The sequence below is a fragment of the Mustela putorius genome, unplaced genomic scaffold (assembly GCF_011764305.1).
Source record: "Mustela putorius furo isolate JIRA1106 unplaced genomic scaffold, ASM1176430v1.1 tig00000242_pilon_pilon_pilon, whole genome shotgun sequence".
Lineage (NCBI taxonomy): Eukaryota > Metazoa > Chordata > Mammalia > Carnivora > Mustelidae > Mustela > Mustela putorius.
This window is the reverse complement of record NW_025421325.1, coordinates 7,717,785-7,734,436: the sequence shown is the minus strand read 5'-3', so window position 1 is coordinate 7,734,436 and position 16,652 is coordinate 7,717,785.

The following is a 16,652-nucleotide window of genomic DNA, read 5'->3' as shown; positions in this document are numbered from 1 at the left end:
TGATCTTGGGATTATGAGTTTGAGCCCCACATTGGGCATAGAGATTACTTAAAAATAAAATCTTTTAAAAATTAAAAAAAATTTAATTTAAATTTAAAAAAAAATAAAAAATTTTAAATAAAATCTTTTAAAATTTTTAAAAATTTTTTAAATAAAAGATTTTAAGTAAAATCTTTTAAAATTTTTTAATTAAAAAAAATTTTTTTTTGGGCGCCTGGGTGGCTCAGTGGGTTAAGCCGCTGCCTTCGGCTCAGGTCATGATCTCAGGGTCCTGGGATCGAGTCCCACATCGGGCTCTCTGCTCAGCAGGGAGCCTGCTTCCCTCTCTCTCTCTCTGCCAGCCTCTCTACCTACCTGTGATCTCTCTCTGTCAAATAAAATAAAATAAAATCTTTAAAAAAAATTTTTTTTTAATAAAAGATTTTATTTTTAAGTAATCTCTACACCCAACGTGGGGCTCAAACTCATAATCCCAAGATCAAGAGTCCCACGCTCTTCCAACTGAGCCAGCCAGGCATACCTATATAAAATCTTTACAAATTCTTTCTCTAAATAAATTAATGGTAATTGCTTCTTTGTTTTATGACAATTTGGCTTACAAACGATTTCATAGGAATGCTTTCCTTTCAGATAGTTTGGGAAACCTGTATATTTTCTTTGGAAAAATGTTTATTTGAATACTTTGTCCATTTTTAAATGGGTTATTTGCCTTTTTGTAACTGACTGTACAGATTTTTAATATATTCTGGATAAGTCCCTTATCATATACAATTTGCAAATATTTTCTCCCATTCTTTGGGTTGTCTTTTTAGTTTCTTGATACTAGTCTTAGAAAAAACTTTTTTTTTAAAGGCTTTATTTATTTATTTGACAGACAGAGATCACAAGTAGGCAGAGAAGCAGGTAAGGGACCAGGGTCGGAGGGGCAGCAGGCTCCCTGCTGAGCAGAGAGCCCAATACGGGGCTCCATCCCAGGACCCCAGGATCATGACCTGAGCCAAAGACAGAGGCTTTAACCCACTGAGCCATCCAGGTGCCCTAAAAAGACTTTTTTTTTTTTTAACTTTAAAGATAAATTGCTTTTTAAAAAAGCCTTTAGAGATCTAGTTCCAGAATAATGTTTTCCTAACATATAATGAATTTTATAGCAGGTAGGAAAGTAATTCAGGAGTGTAATACAAGAAGAACATGAGAGCTTAACTAATAATTAAAACAAAAAATATCTTAATGGGCAGGAAACTAAATTTCACATAGTTAATACATATGAGGAAAAGCTCTGTGATATATATTTAGAATCTTTTAATATGTGCAAGTGCACATAAAGCAGATTGCAAGACATTATTTTATAAGCACAAGCCAAAGAAAACTCTGTGCTTACCCCTAAACTTACTAAGTGGACCTGAAAACAGAGGTGATTACTTAGGTTAATGGACTGATGTCTATAAATGACAAGAGGCTATATTAAAGAAGTCTTTAACTTTATATACTGAACTGTTACTAATGATATTTTAATAAAAGTTGCTCTTGAAGTTCACCTTTCTGGCTAATTTCTCTTCTCTCTTTGGAATTTTTGGTAGTTTAAAAAAAAAAAAACAACCCAAACTACTGAATTCAATATGCATCTGCAACTTTTACAACAGTTCATGTGGAGCATACAAAATTAACAGCTTATAAATTCTCCTTAACTCAAAAAAGAAAATGGGCATAAAGACACTATGAACCACTGTTGTAGTCACTCCTGTTAAAATACTTATACTTTGGATTGTTCATTTCCTTCTTGTAAATACATTTTAACATCCTTTAAATAAACATGAAGATACCAAAAGCCAGAGAAGGAATAGAACAGGAATTTGAGTAAGCAGATGAGGTTTAAATAAGAAGGGAGCTCTTTCCTTGGAGAAAGTAAACTTGGAGAAAGTCTAACTTGTGTCGTCACACAGGGGAGAAAGGCCAAATGAAGGCAGAAATCTATTCCAAGTCGTCTAGTCAAAAGAGTTCAGAACTTAAGAAGAGCTGAAGCAACAGTCAAAAACAAAGTAGAAAGCAGGACCTTAACACCTTTATATGCTTTATATTAAGGAAAGAACTTTTATGTGCTTCCTGTTAAGGATTCTCAAACCTGGCCTGGATGTGCAGTGGAAGTCAATGGGGTACCTGGCAGAAAGGAAGAGAATAGTAGCTTCTGACAGAAATGAATCCTGACAAGACATTGAAGGATGGGTGTCTGGGAGAGTTTCTAAAATTCTGGAGCCATGTATATTCCCCAGAGTGTTCTCAAACTACACTGGAAAATATGGGATAAGTTGAAGAAAGCATTCTATCAGCATCTGGGGGAAAATCAATGTTACCAAGTGGTGCTAACATTTAGTAGATCAGTCGGAATGCTTTGACTATAAATAATTACCAAACCCCACTCATACTATCAATACTACCCATACAATAAGGAAATGTATTATGTCATTTAACAAGGGGATTCATAGGAAGGATCAGAGATAGATGCAGTTGCATGACTAAGCCAGAAAAGACCCAGGGTTCTTCCATCTCTTTATTTCAACATCTATCAGGTAAGAGCTTCACCTTATAGGTAACAGCATCATCCTCAGGCAACAGAGAGATGGTTCAGAAATTCCTGGCATCACAACCTAGACATGCCAACATCCAGAGAAAGAAGACCACTCTTAGGAGGAGATATTTCCAGTTGGTCAGCTGAAAATTTGTAATCAGTTCTTGGTAAGGCAATAGAATAAACTATGACTAGTTTAGACTAGTCATCTGGGGTGGATTAAATTTCAGGGTCAGTTATTTATATCATCTATTTACGCAGATTTTTGCTTTTGTTGGGATTTCCTTAGTTTCTCCGTAAGTTGTCTACATATTATTGTAAGTTAAAATTTGTGTATGGTATAACTAAAGATGTATCAGTTAATCATTTGCTCATCTGTTTTGGTAAAGAGCTCTTTTTTCCCCCTCAAGCCATGAAGCCATAACTGAGGGAAATGGATATTTGCCCTGCTGGCTTGTAAACCAACATATAAAATGATGAAAAATGTCTAGGAGAGAAATAGATACACATGAACTATGGCATACACATATGAAACAGTTTAGTCACATTTAATTCAGGATGATTAAGTTCAGAATTAATGCTATAAATACATACTATTGAACTCGAGGCAGCAGAGGGTATGAGAGGGGCATTGTGACCTTCTCTTGATTCCAGAAAGACAGACAGTAAAATTATGCAGTGTCATTTGAGTTTATCTAGCATCACAATAAAGACTCAGGGACCAGGCAGTGAGGGATTATAAATAGTAGTTCATTGTCTCTGAGATTACAAATGGTGGTCTTTCAGGTGAAGAGTCACAGTGTCCCTGTCCATCAAAAGGCCTGGCTGAATCGTGCCACAGATGCAGCAGAGGAAAGCCTAAACCTTTCACTCTTAAAAGAAGTAAAGAGGTTAAAGAAGTTCAATTCCCACCAAAGATCATGATTTCCAGGCACCTAAACTCATTTGTTTGTTTGTTTTTAATTTTATTATTTTATTTCTTTACTTGACAGAGAGATCACAAGTAGGCAGAGAGGCAGGCAGAGAGAAAGGGGAAAGCAGGCTCCCTGCTGAGCAGCGAGCCCCAGGCGGGGCTCAATCTCAGGACCCTGAGATCATGACCTGAGCCAAAGGCAGAGAGGCTTAACCCACTGAGACACCCAGGCACCCCTAAACTCATTTGTATCTTCATCCCTGGCACGCCAAAGGTGTTGACCTGTGAATTATTAAACAGTGCCTAATTCCTGAATGAAAGCACCCAAAATAATTTTTTAAGGGAATTATTTTTTACATGTGTTAAAGGGAAAAATCCCTGCATGTGCAAATTCTAAAGTGAAAGAAAAATACAGTGAATTGTAAGAACCTCCTTTTTTCCCCTTGATTAATGGATTTTGTTAGATGTATACTTGTCACAGTGGTTTTAAAACTATTCTGATCATAATCCACAGTGAGATCCACATTTTACACGAACACACACTTTGTATTTTTAAAACTGAAACAAAAGCTCACGAAGCAATAGTTAAACCTTCTAAGTGATAGTTTTTATTCATTTCATTTAAAAGTAAGTGCTGACTGACACCCAGTGAGTTGATTTGATGACCTACTAATGGGACTGACCTGTGCTTTGAAAAACATTGTCCTAAGCCAAATGGGTGAAGAATGTTCTGAGGTCCTTAATACAAATTATACCTCTGCTCCTCTTTAACAGGTGGTGGAGGGAAGGAGACTATCCCATAGATAATGGTAAGAAGTGTCTGGGCTGCTTAACCCCCAACTGTGATGTCTGAGTTTTACCTTCCCTTTGGGAGGTCACAATGCTGCCACCACCTACCCGGCCTCAAGGGGATGTACTCGTCACTTTTAGCCTCTGGTCTAAAGGGGGCAGAGCTCTCAACTCCCTGTGGCCATTAGATAAATCGGATTGAAACATTCAAATGATATTTCATCAATGGCTGAGGGTATAACAAGAGGGAAATGAACAAAAAGAGTAATAGGAATAGATAATCTTCTATTAAGATAAGGCTCATTTATTTTCAGCTTTAGTGTCTAGGTCATCAGCCTCTAGGGTGCAGAGGTCGTCTTTTTCTTTTCCTTCTAGGAGGGCCTTGAAATGAATTCTTAAGAAAACAACAGAGTGGCTCCCAGCCAAGTACCTGTAGTTCCTCCTCCTGACCGTCTAGTTTCTGCTTTCCTGTTTCAGTTCCTACCTCTGCTCTAATACTCAGCCCGGTAAAAGTCCAAATCTTTGGTTGAGGTCTTCACCCCCATGTCAGGAGCGTGATCTTACTCGGAGGGTTTATCCTTCTCAGACTTTAAGGCAAAAGCTTTACATTCTTAGGAGAGATGTATATAAACTCTTTTTTGTGAGTCCCCAAAGGACTGATGGAAAAAAAGAAGTCTGACCATCTAGAAAGTGAATTTACCCTGGTCCTTCTGAAATACAATAAACTCAGATGGAAAAGACATAATTAGAGCAGCAAAAACACCATGCTTCTCAATTTTAGAATCCCTTCCTTTCTTCCTTCTTAAGAGCACAGACTTCAGAGTCAAGTGTGAAGTCCAGTTCTCCTTACCCTAAAGGGCAAGTTTCTTATTCTCTCTGAACCCCAGTTCCCTCACCCATAAGATGGACAAAAGTAGTACTCACTTCCCAGGCTTATAAAAAAGAGTGAAATGAGCTAACCCACAAATATGTATAATTCACTTAGCAAATAATCAGTAAATAATGGCTGTTGCTTATCTTAGGCTCGTTGGAGACAGACTAAGAAAGCAAACATTGTCAACTCGTTGCTTAACAATAAAATCATTTCAGACTGCCTATTTCCTGGTCTGATGTTTTCCTTGGGGAGGCTCTAGATTTGGCTATACCTAGAAGGATACTGCTCTGGTCTGCTAACTCCTGCTACTACAGAAATTGGATCGCTGGTGCAGTAGATATAAAAGAAGACCAAAGGGCAAATATAGGCATTCATATATTTCTTTCTATTCCCACCACACCCACCTTAAAGTCTCAAAAGTCTCCGACCATTACAAGAAGTCCGTGCCTGTAGTCCATCGCCCACCAACCAACCTTGTAGTGCCAGATGGATTTCCTAAAGTACAGTTCTGATTATGTCACTTTGTTGCTCAATAAATTTACTTGGCTTCCTACACCTGATCAAAGGAACTCTGAACTGTATATTTTGGTACCTGGTGTGCCATATGAAGTAAAAGGCTCTAACTTGCTTTTTTTTTTTTTTTTTTAACATCTAGAAACCCATTTTGATTGTTGAAGTCAGTTTGCTTCTTTGTATTTGACATTTGTCTTAAACTGGATGGTAGGTATATGAGTTTTGTCTTTTTATAATTATTATTGTGGCAAGTATTTACTCTACCCACCCTTGCTCTCCCTGCCCTGGGGAACCACTAATCTGTTTTCTGTCTTTAAAGATTTGGAAGTGCTGGTTATTTCAATAAATGGAATCATGTAATATATGTCTGAATTCCTTCACTTAGAATAATGTTTGTAATGTTCATGAATGCTGTAGCATGCACCACTCTTTTTTATGGCTGAATAATATTCTACTGTATGGATCTACCACCTTTTGTTTATCTACTTATTTGTTGAAACACTATTTGGGTTCTTTCCACCTTTTGGCTATTGTGAATAGTGGCACTATGAATACTTGGGAGCAATCTTTTGTTTGAACACCTTTTTTAAATCCTTTAAATGACATACCCAGGAATGGAATTGCCAGGTCATAGGGAAATCTATATCTAACATTTTGGGAAATTGCCAGTATGTCTTGCAAAGTTTGTTTCCTGTGATTAAGAGTCTTTTATGGTTTGTCTCCCTCTCTAATTTCGTCTTATTTTTTCCCTGCCTTCCTCTATGATCCTGTTTTGTTTCTTAAATTCCACATATGAGAAAGATCAAATGATAATTGTATTTCTCTGATTGACTTATTTCACTGAGCATAATACCTTTTAATTCTATCCACATTGTTCCAAATGGCAAATTTCTCTTTCTTTCTTTCTTTCATTGCTAAGCGGTATTACATTGTATATATATACCACATCTTCTTTTTTTTTTAAGATTTGATTTATTTATTTGACAGACAGAGATTACAAGTAGGCAGAGAGGCAGGCAGAGAGAGAAGGGGAAGCAGGCTCCCCGCTGAGCAGAGACCCCCGATGTGGGGCTCGATCCCAGGACCCTGAGATCATGACCCGAGCCGAAGGCAGAGGTCTTAACCCACTGAGCCACCCAGGCTCCCCAATATACCACATCTTCTTTATCCATTCATCTGTCGATGGACTTCTGGGCTCTTTCCATAGTTTGACCTCTGTGGACATTGCTGCTGTAAACACTGGGATGCAGATGCCCATTCATATCACTACATTTGTATCTTTGGGGTAAATACCCGAAAGTATTTTGGAGTATTTGTATCTTTGGGGTAATTACTGGGTCATAGGGTAGCTCTGTTTTCAACTTTTTGAGGAGCCTCCACACTGTTTTCTAGAGTGGCTGCACCAGCTTGCATTCCCACCAACAGTGTAAGAGGGCTCACCTGTCTCCACATTCCCACCAACTTCTGTCATTTCCTGACTTGTTAAGTTTAGCCATTCTGACTGGTGTGAGGTGGGATCTCATTGTGGTTTGGATTTGTATTTCCCTGATGCCAAGTGATGTTGAGCATTTTTTCATGTGTCTGTTGGCCATTTGGATATATTCTTTGGAGAAATATCTATTCATGTCTTCTGCCCATTTTTTAAAAAGATTTTGTTTATTTATTTGACAGACATAGATCACAAGTAGGCAGAGAGGCAGGCAGAGAGAGAGGAAGGGAAGCAGTCTCCCTGCTGAGCAGAGAGCCCGATGCCGGGCTCAATCCCGGCACCCTGGGATCATGACCTGAGTTGAAGGTAGAGGCTTTAACCCACTGAGCCATCCAGGCACCCCTCTTCTGCCATTTTTTTATTGGATTATTTGTTCATTGGGTGTTGAGTTTGATAAGTTCTTTACAGTTTTTGGATACTAGCTGTCAGGGGTTTTTTTTTTTTTTTTAGTTGTTGTTGTTTATTTATTTATTTGAGAAGGGGGGCATCAAGAGAGAGGAGAGAATCCTCAAGCAGATTCCCCACTGAGCACAGAGCCCAATGTGAAGCTCAATCCCAGGACCCTGAGATCATGATCTGAGCAGAAATCAACAGTAGGACGCTTAACTGACTGAGCCACCCAGGAGCTCCAGGGTTTGTCAGTTTTTGATCTTATCAAAGGACCAGCTTTTGTTTTGTTTTTATTATTTTTCTATTCTCTATTTCATTCATCTTGTCTCTAATGTGTATTACTTCCTTTCATCTGCTTGCTAACTATTTAGTTTGCTCTTCCTTTGCCAGTGTCTTAAGATGGAAGGTTAAGTTACTGATTAAGATCTTTCTTCTTTAATATACACATATTCAGATATAAGTTATCTTCTAAACACTGTTTTAGCTGCATCCTATAAGTTTCATTTGTGCTTTCATTTTCATTCATCTCGGAGTATTTTCTTTCTTCCTTTCTTTCTCTTTCTTCATTCCTTCCTTTCTCTCAAGGAGGCTCCACACTCAGTTTCCTGGGGTTGAACTCAAGCCTGAGGGCTTAAACTCACACCCTTGAAATCAAGAGTTGGATGTTCTAGCAACTGACCCAGCCAGGCTCCCTCACAGTATTTTCTAATTTCCATTTTGCTTTCTTCTTTAACCTTTTGGGTATTTATGAGTGTGTTGTTTAATTTCAACATACTTGTGAATTTCCCTGAATTCTTTCTGCTACTGATTTCAATTTCCAATTTCTTTCCATTCTTGTGGGAAAACATACTTTGCATTATTTCTATCCTCTTCAATGTATTTGTTTGTTTTTATGGCTCAGCATATGGTCTATCCTGAAGGGCTCTATGGATGTCCATTAGAGCTAGTTGGTTTATAGCATTGTTTAAGTCTTCTATTTTGTGGCTGGCTTTTATCCAATTCTTCTATCCATTTTTGAAAATAGAGTATTGAAGTCTCCAACTATATTGTACAATGAACTCTCCCTTCATTTCTATAAGTTTTTGCTTAATGCATTTTGGCAATCTGTTGTTAGATGTATGTATGGTTACAATTGTTATAGCTTCCTGACATTCATTATAAAATGTCCCTCTTAATCTCAAAGAACATTTTTTGTTAATTGATTTTTAAATCTCTTTTGTCTGACAGTAGTAAAATCAACTCCAACTTTCTTTTGTTGTTTGCATGATATAACCTTTTTCATTCTTTTACTTTCTATTTGTATCTTGGAATCTAAAGTATATGTCCTGTTGACAGTATATAGTTCGATTTATTTATTTTTAATTTTAAAAAAGATTATTTTTATTTATTTGACAGAGAGAGAGAGACCAGAAGCAGGGAGAGCAGCAGGCAGAGGGAGAGGGAGAAGCAGAACTCAACCCCAGGACCCTGGGATTATAACCCAAGCTGAAGGCAGACTCTTAACCAACTGAGCCATCCAGGCACCCTAATGGGATTTTTTAAATCCAGTCTGACATTGTCTGCCTTTTTACTGGATTGGTTATACCATTCACATGTAATGCTATTGGATTAGATTTACACTTACCATTTTAATTTTCTTTTCTCTATTCCTTGTTTTTTACTGTGTTTCAAGAGGGGTAACCTGAGTTGCTCCCTAGCCAGTATATCCTAGGTTTCCAATCCAATATTGAATTTTGCATTATAGATTCTAGGTGATAAATACATGAGTCTTGCCCAGTGGTTCTTAAAACATGGACTCCAAACCAGCATAATCAACTGCACTTGGGGATTTGTTAGAGGAAAAAAGTTAATTTTGGTGATCAAACTTGGGTTTGAATCCCAGCTCCACACTTAGGGCTGTGATTTGGGGCAAGTCACTAAACAACTGAGTCATATTTCCTCAAGAACAATCTTATCCTACAATATTGTGAGGACTAAAAAAGATTAGTGAGATAATGTAAATAATTCTACTACTAGATCAGGACTTCCCTAATGCTAGTTTTCTTTCCCATTACTATAATATAAGAAAAGCCTCTACTGTTTTCTCAGTACTTTCAGTATAACTACCAGGGGCTTAAATTATTTTTATTTTTATTTATTTTATTTTATTTTTTTAAATTTATTTATTTGACAGAGAGAGATCACAAATAGACGGAGAGGCAGGCAGAGAGAGAGAGAGAGAGGGAAGCAGGCTCCCTGCTGAGCAGAGAGCCTGATACGGGGCTCGATCCCAGGACCCCGAGATCATGACCTGAGCCGAAGGCAGAGGCTTAACCCACTGAGCCACCCAGGTGCCCCAATTATTTTTAAACCACTTCTCATTTCAGCAATTATTAGGAAGGAAAAATGCAGAAATAGGAATAGGAATAGAAAACATGAGGTTGTGTGGTAGTAAAAGAGTGAAAGAGAAATCCAGCCTGAGCTCATCTTTCAAAGTGCTCAGAAAAATTAGATGCAATTTAAATACTACCCTGGGTACTGGTATATGCTCAAGGACTGGAATAATAAATACTACCCTGGGTACTGGTATATGCTCAAGGACTGGAATAATAGCAATTAAAAAGAAATCATTGTTCTATGTATTTTTTACTTTTACTGAGAGCATGGCAATAATCCTGTGTGGTAAATAAGGTAGGCATTACTAGCTCCATTTTACAGACACTTAAAACTCAGAGGGATTAAGTGCCTTGTCTGTGATTACATGTTGGTGGGGAAATTGGGACTGAAGTCATGTCAATTAGTTGCAAATATCATAATATCACAATTTTTGAGAGGGCCTTAAAATAAAGAGCCTATGAAGCAGATAAAGGTCACTATGTAACTAGAAAATCACTATGTAACTAGAAAACTGCATAAATTGCATAAATAAATATCTGATTAGCAAGAAATATTTTGTTGCAGTGAATACCATTGCAAAAACCCTATTTCAGAGGTTCTCCATGCTACTGAAGAGGAGACCCTATGCTATTTGTAATACTGATTTTGGGAGTAGAAGGTAGGAAGTGTGAATGTGGATATTCATTCTGACCAAAAATTTAAACAACATGCATAATGTTTTTGAAGTCTTTATAATTTGACTTGACCATACATGGATTTTATGGTAATATGCACATTGCTGTCTTACTATAACATTTGAAGGTGTCACTGAGTGGAATACATGTATAGATTAGGTACTGTGCAAATATACAAGGCTATATTATTCAACCACCATAGCATACTATAATTTTTGAGGACAGATCCTATGTTTCTCCCCCTGATTTCACTGTTCCTGCCATTAATGAGTAAATAAACACATAAATGAATAAATGAATGCACTTTCTTTAAAATCATCCTTTGTTTACTCCCCATTTTGTCAAAAACACCCTTCTCTGTTTCTGACCTTTGACATTTACAGTCACTATTCTCTCTTGTTAGTCAAAATATTTCCACCCAGACCCAGATTCAGTTCTCTCTAGAACCAAGATCCTTTCTTCCCCAGACCACTGATTTATCCCCTACCTGACAGATCAAAGTGATTCTTGCAGTTATTTTGATCATATCTTGGGTCCCTTGAGCTGCTCACATGAATTTGCTCATCAACATTTCCATTATTCTACTCATTTCTTATGAACCAAGCTTCTAATCAAAATCAGCACATTCAAGATGGTTTCTGGTGCTTCCCTTTTCCTTTTCCCTTTCCCAAGTCTGTTATTTTTGCAGCACCTTTCATATACTTATTACAGTGTTCCACACCTTCTTATTATTTTATTTTAAAAGTTTATTATTTTTTTAAATTAATCTCTACTTCCACAACATGGGGCTCAAACTCACAACCCTGAGATCCAGAGTCACATGCTCTTCCAAATGAGCCATCCAGGCACCCCCACAGCAAAAATAACAGTTGTGTGGGTATCAAAAAAAAGTGAGTATCCTCTGAATGTCTGGTTCTTAGTGATAGCAGTTGTAAGGAATCTAGTTTGATTGTACCATGGGGTTTTTGTAATGACATTAATATCCCTATGTACGGATTTATTCACTTATTTTTGAAGATTTTATTTATCTGACACAGAACAAGAGAGAGAGCCAGAGAGAGAGCACAAGCAGGGGGAGCAGCAGAGAGAGAGGGAAAAGCAGGCTCCCCATTGAGCAGGGGACTCTCTCTGGGACTGGGATCATGACCTGAGCCAAAGGCTGACACTTAACCGACTGAGCCACCCAGGCGTCTCCTGTGTACAGATTTAATCTCAATTTTCCTTCTCAGTTCTCTTGCTCTGCTTCCTGGAACAAGTTCCTCCTATCTGCTACCAACAACAAACCACACAAACCATGTGAGCAGGGGAGCCCTTTCTCTAACAAGAACACACTTTAAATTTAACAAGGTTAATGATAGAGAGGTGTTGACAAGAGTGCAACTGGGCAGATATTTGTTTTGGAAAAGAGAAAAGGAGAGTTAAGAGTTACTGAGCACTTCCTACATGCTAAGCCCTGTGCTAGGCTTCTAATGTATATTGTGCCACTTAAACCTTGCAATAACCACAGGGAGGTAGGTATTACTTCCACCAAGCTGTGACAAAACAAAGTATAGTCACACGGCAGGTGACAGAGCAGTGATTTGAAACGAGGTCTCAGTACAAAATCCATGTTCTTTCTATTATATCTTGCTGCCTTTTAACATTTTAAAGTTCTTTCGGGGGCACCAGGGTGGCTTGGTGGGTTAAAGCCTCTGCCTTGGGCTCAGGTCATGATCTCAGGGTCCTGTGATCAGGCCCACATAGGACTCTCTGCTCCATGGGGAGCCTGCTCCGTCCTTTCTCTCTGTCTGCCTCTCTGCCTACTTGTGATCTCTGTCTGTCAAATAAATAAATAAAATCTAAAAAAAAAAAAAAATTCCTTTCAAAAACAATGTTCTCATTTTCAAATACATCATCCCCTCTATATGACTCTGCAGATTATCTTGGGACTTAAAGAAATTTACCAGGCCTCTACTATGTTTGGCATGTCCAAGAAAAATTCTATAGCATTCAGAAAATCCAGCTGATCCTTTGTTGTAGTATAATAAAAAGTGCCAGTGGCAACAAGATAAGGAGCTTAAGCTAGAATGCAAATCTGCGTCCTACTTCCTTAATAAAGTTTTACTATGGAAAAAAATGTAAAAAAACAACCACAACTTCACTCTGTCAAGAAATCCTTATCTTGGGGAGCCTGGGTGGCTCACTCATTGAGCGTCTGCTTTGGCTGGGGTCATGGTCTCAAGGTCCTGGGATTGAGCCCTGCAGCATCCGGGTCCCTGCTCCCAGCTCAGCAGGAAGCCTGCTTCTCCCTCTCCCACTTCCCCTGCTTGTGTCTCCTCTCTCGCTGTCTCTCTGTCAAATAAATAAAATCTTCAAAAAAAAAACCAAAAAACAACTCCTTGTCTCATTGCCAACTGGTAATAGTTTGTTGACTGGTAATCGTTCTGATGGCTGTATTTGGGGAAGCACTAGTGTAGGGTGTTTTTTAATAATCCCATCTAGAATACAATGGAACCTCATTATTATACAATACTTTCTCTTTGTAAATTGAAAAGCAAGGAGAAAGCTATTTTCTCAAAGAAAAAAGGTAATCTGCTTTAATGTAAAAATTTCAAACAGGATTCATCCCTTAATTGAGGCATTCATTCATTCATTCATTCAAGACTAGTTTACAAAGAAAGGTACTTAGGACAGAGCCTGCCTTCTGCTCAGAGGGAGTAGGGCAGGTAAGAACCAATGTAAAAAAATTATTATTATATAATGTGATTATCCTTGCATCCTCTTTTTATTCTCACACAACAATTCATCAGCAAATTCTGTTCTTTTTTTTTTTTAAGATTTTATTTATTTATTTGACAGACAAAGATCACAAGTAGGCAGAGAGGCAGGCAGAGAAAGACAGGAGGATGCAGGCTCCCTGCAAAGCTGAAAGCCCAGTGTAGGGCTCTATCCCAGGACGCTGGGATCATGACCTGAGCTAAAGGCAGAGGCTTTAACCCACTGAGCCACCCATGCGCCCCAGCAAATTCTGTTCTTATCTTCAAAATATAACCAGAATTTTCAAGGCATCCCTCTACCCTGGTCAACTGCATTTCACCACTCCAGAGATGTCATTTGCATGTTAATCTCTATGAATGGTGTCCTGTTCCCACCATTCTTCAACCTCTTGCACCTCCTCCTCTAGCTCCCTAAACCAAGCTACCATCACCTCTTTTAACTTCTTAATTCTATTCTTGCTCTATTACATTGTATTTTCCACACAAGAGTTGGAGTGTCACTCCAGTGCTCAAAAATCTCCAACGGCTTTTTAGCCTATACAGAAAAATACCCGAGTCCTTGCTGAAGCCTGCAAACTCCACATTATCTCGAGCAGGCAACAAACTTATTTTCTAAAAATGACAGGCGATAAGACTGAATTGGGGATGGGAGGATCAGGGTGAGGGACTGGAATGTTCAGACATTTTGAGAAGTAGGGGAAGGTAGCTGACAGATAAAGGACTGATAGGGACTGCAAGAACCCAGGTGAGATGTGATCTGATTAATTTCTAACAGTTCTAGCCTCAGCTATGCAGTTTTCCCTACTCATGCCACGAAGGTAAGGGTAAATGTAAGGTTAGAGAAAATGCATGTTAGTTTTTGCTGCAGAACAAATTCTCTCAACGTTCCATGACTTAAAACAACAAATATGTATTATTCATCACAATTCTAAATGTCAGCAAGGTAGTTCTTTTGTTCCAGGCTGGCTTAGTTGGACAAAATGGTCTAGAATGGACTTCTTCAAATGCCTAATGATTGGCAAAACAATTGTTCTGGAGAGACCTCAACTGGGGCTACTTATTTCTACTTTAAAAGAGCTCTCATTCTCCAGCAGGCTAATAGCCTTCTTAGTGAACTAAGAAGTGTTCTAAAGAGCAGACAGCAAGGTCCCTATGTGCCAGCATTTTTTTGTTTGTTTGTTTTGTTTTGTTTTTTAGAGGGAGAGAGAGCGCACAAATGAGCAGGGTGGTGGGGCAGAGGGAGAGGGAGAGATAGAATCTAGAATCCTAAGCAGTCTCCACGCATAGAGGGAACTCAATCTCATGATCCTGATGACCTGAGCCAAAAACAAGAGTCAGGCACTTAACTGACTGAGCCGTCCAGGTGCCCCAATGCCAGCATTTTTTAAGCCATTGGCTTGAGTCACATTTGCTAATGTCCCTTGATCAAAGCAAGTCACATGATCAAGCAGTTAGTGTAGGAAGGACTGAACAAGGTCAGTACAGGGAGGAGTGAAAAAACTGGGACCTACACAATCACAAAAGTATACTGCGCAATGAACTTGATTTAGGGTTTTCTGGGCAGGGTCAGACAAGAATAAGGCTATACGGAAGTTTAGAGTTTCTCATCAAAGATGAGAAAGTTTGTTGCTCAAATGAGCAACCATGGGCTGCAGCTGAGAGGAAAAAGAAATGAGATCAGGACGTATTTACAGACTGAGAGAAAATGATGTTAAATGATCCTGGAACCCACTGATGGGTGTCATTCCCACACCAAGCAATTCTCAGACACCAGCTGGATGTGCTACAATTGAACTCAAAATTTTTTAAAAGATTTTTATTTATTTATTTATTTGACAGAGAGGGAGAGAGAGATCACAAGTAGGCAGAGAAGCAGGCAGAGAGAGGGGGAAGCAGGCTCCCCGCTGAGCAGAGAGCCTGATGCGGGGCTCAATCCCAGGATGCTGGGATCATGACCTGAGCTGTAGGCAGAGGCTTAACCCACTGAGCCACCCAGGTGCCCCTGAACTCAATTATTATACTACCTATCCAAGAACAGCATCAGATCCCACAGGTGACGTGCTCCATCCTTTGAGACTGCCACCCCACCTCAGATAACAATCGCAAGTCCAGACTATCACCTGTTTCTGACTGGCTGTGGATCTGCGGTCCCAATGATCCCCTCCTTGGATTAATTTGATAGAGTGGGTCACAGAACTCTGAGAAACATTTTCCTTACTTTACTAAGTAAGTTAACTTTTGATTTACTTACTAGTTTACTAAGTTAGTAAGTTAACACTTAGATTACTGATTTATTATAAAAGGACAAAACTCAGGAACAACTAGATGGCGGAGATGCATAGGGCAGGCTATGGGAAAAGGATGCAAAATCTCCATGCTCTCTCCAAACACACCAGCTTCCCCACATCTGCATGTGTTCACCAACTTGGAAGATCTCTGAACCCTCCCATTTTGGGTTTTTATTTTTATTTTTTAAAGATTCATTTTATTTTAGAGAGAAAGTGTGCATGAGTGAGCAGGAAGAGGGGGAGAGGGAGAGAGAAGCAGATTCTCCATTGAACATGGAACTAGATCCCAGGACCCTGAGATCAGGACTTCAGTCAGCTGAAATCAAGATTTGGAGGCTTAACTGACTGAGCCACCCAGGCACTCCCTTGCCATTTTGGATTTTTAAAGAGGCTTCATTGCATGGGCATTACCAACCACTGACCATTGATGATTCAGGGAGGTAGGACAGAAAATTCCAACCCTATTAATACAGGTTTGGCTCTTCTGGCAACTAGCCCTCATCCTTAGGTGCATCCAAAACTATTAACATAACAAGAGACACCTTTACTGATCTCATCCCTTAGGAAATTTCCAAGGGTTTTTGGAGCTCTCTACCAGCAATGCAGAGGAAGATGTAAATATGTATTTTTTTAAATTATAAATGACAGTGTCACAGATGTATTAAAGAGAATGAAGGTCTCATGAGAAAGAGGATAGTTGGGGTACCTGGGTGGGTTAGGTGTTAAGCAGGGTCCTGGGATCAAGCCCCTCATTGGCCTCCCTGCTCAGCAGGGAGCCTGCTTCTCCCTCTCCCACTCCTCCTGCTTGTGTTCCCTCTCTCGCTGTCTCCCTCTGTCAGATAAATATATAAAAACTTTTAAAGAGAGAGAGAGAGAAAGAGGATAGATGTGTTGGTAGCAGTGGGGAGGGAGCTGGGAAGACTAAAGTTAGAATAATATCTAATTATAAGGCTATAGGATTGACAAATTAAATATTTTAAAAAGCTCAAACACTGGGATATTTCATAAGCAATATTCACTTTAGAAA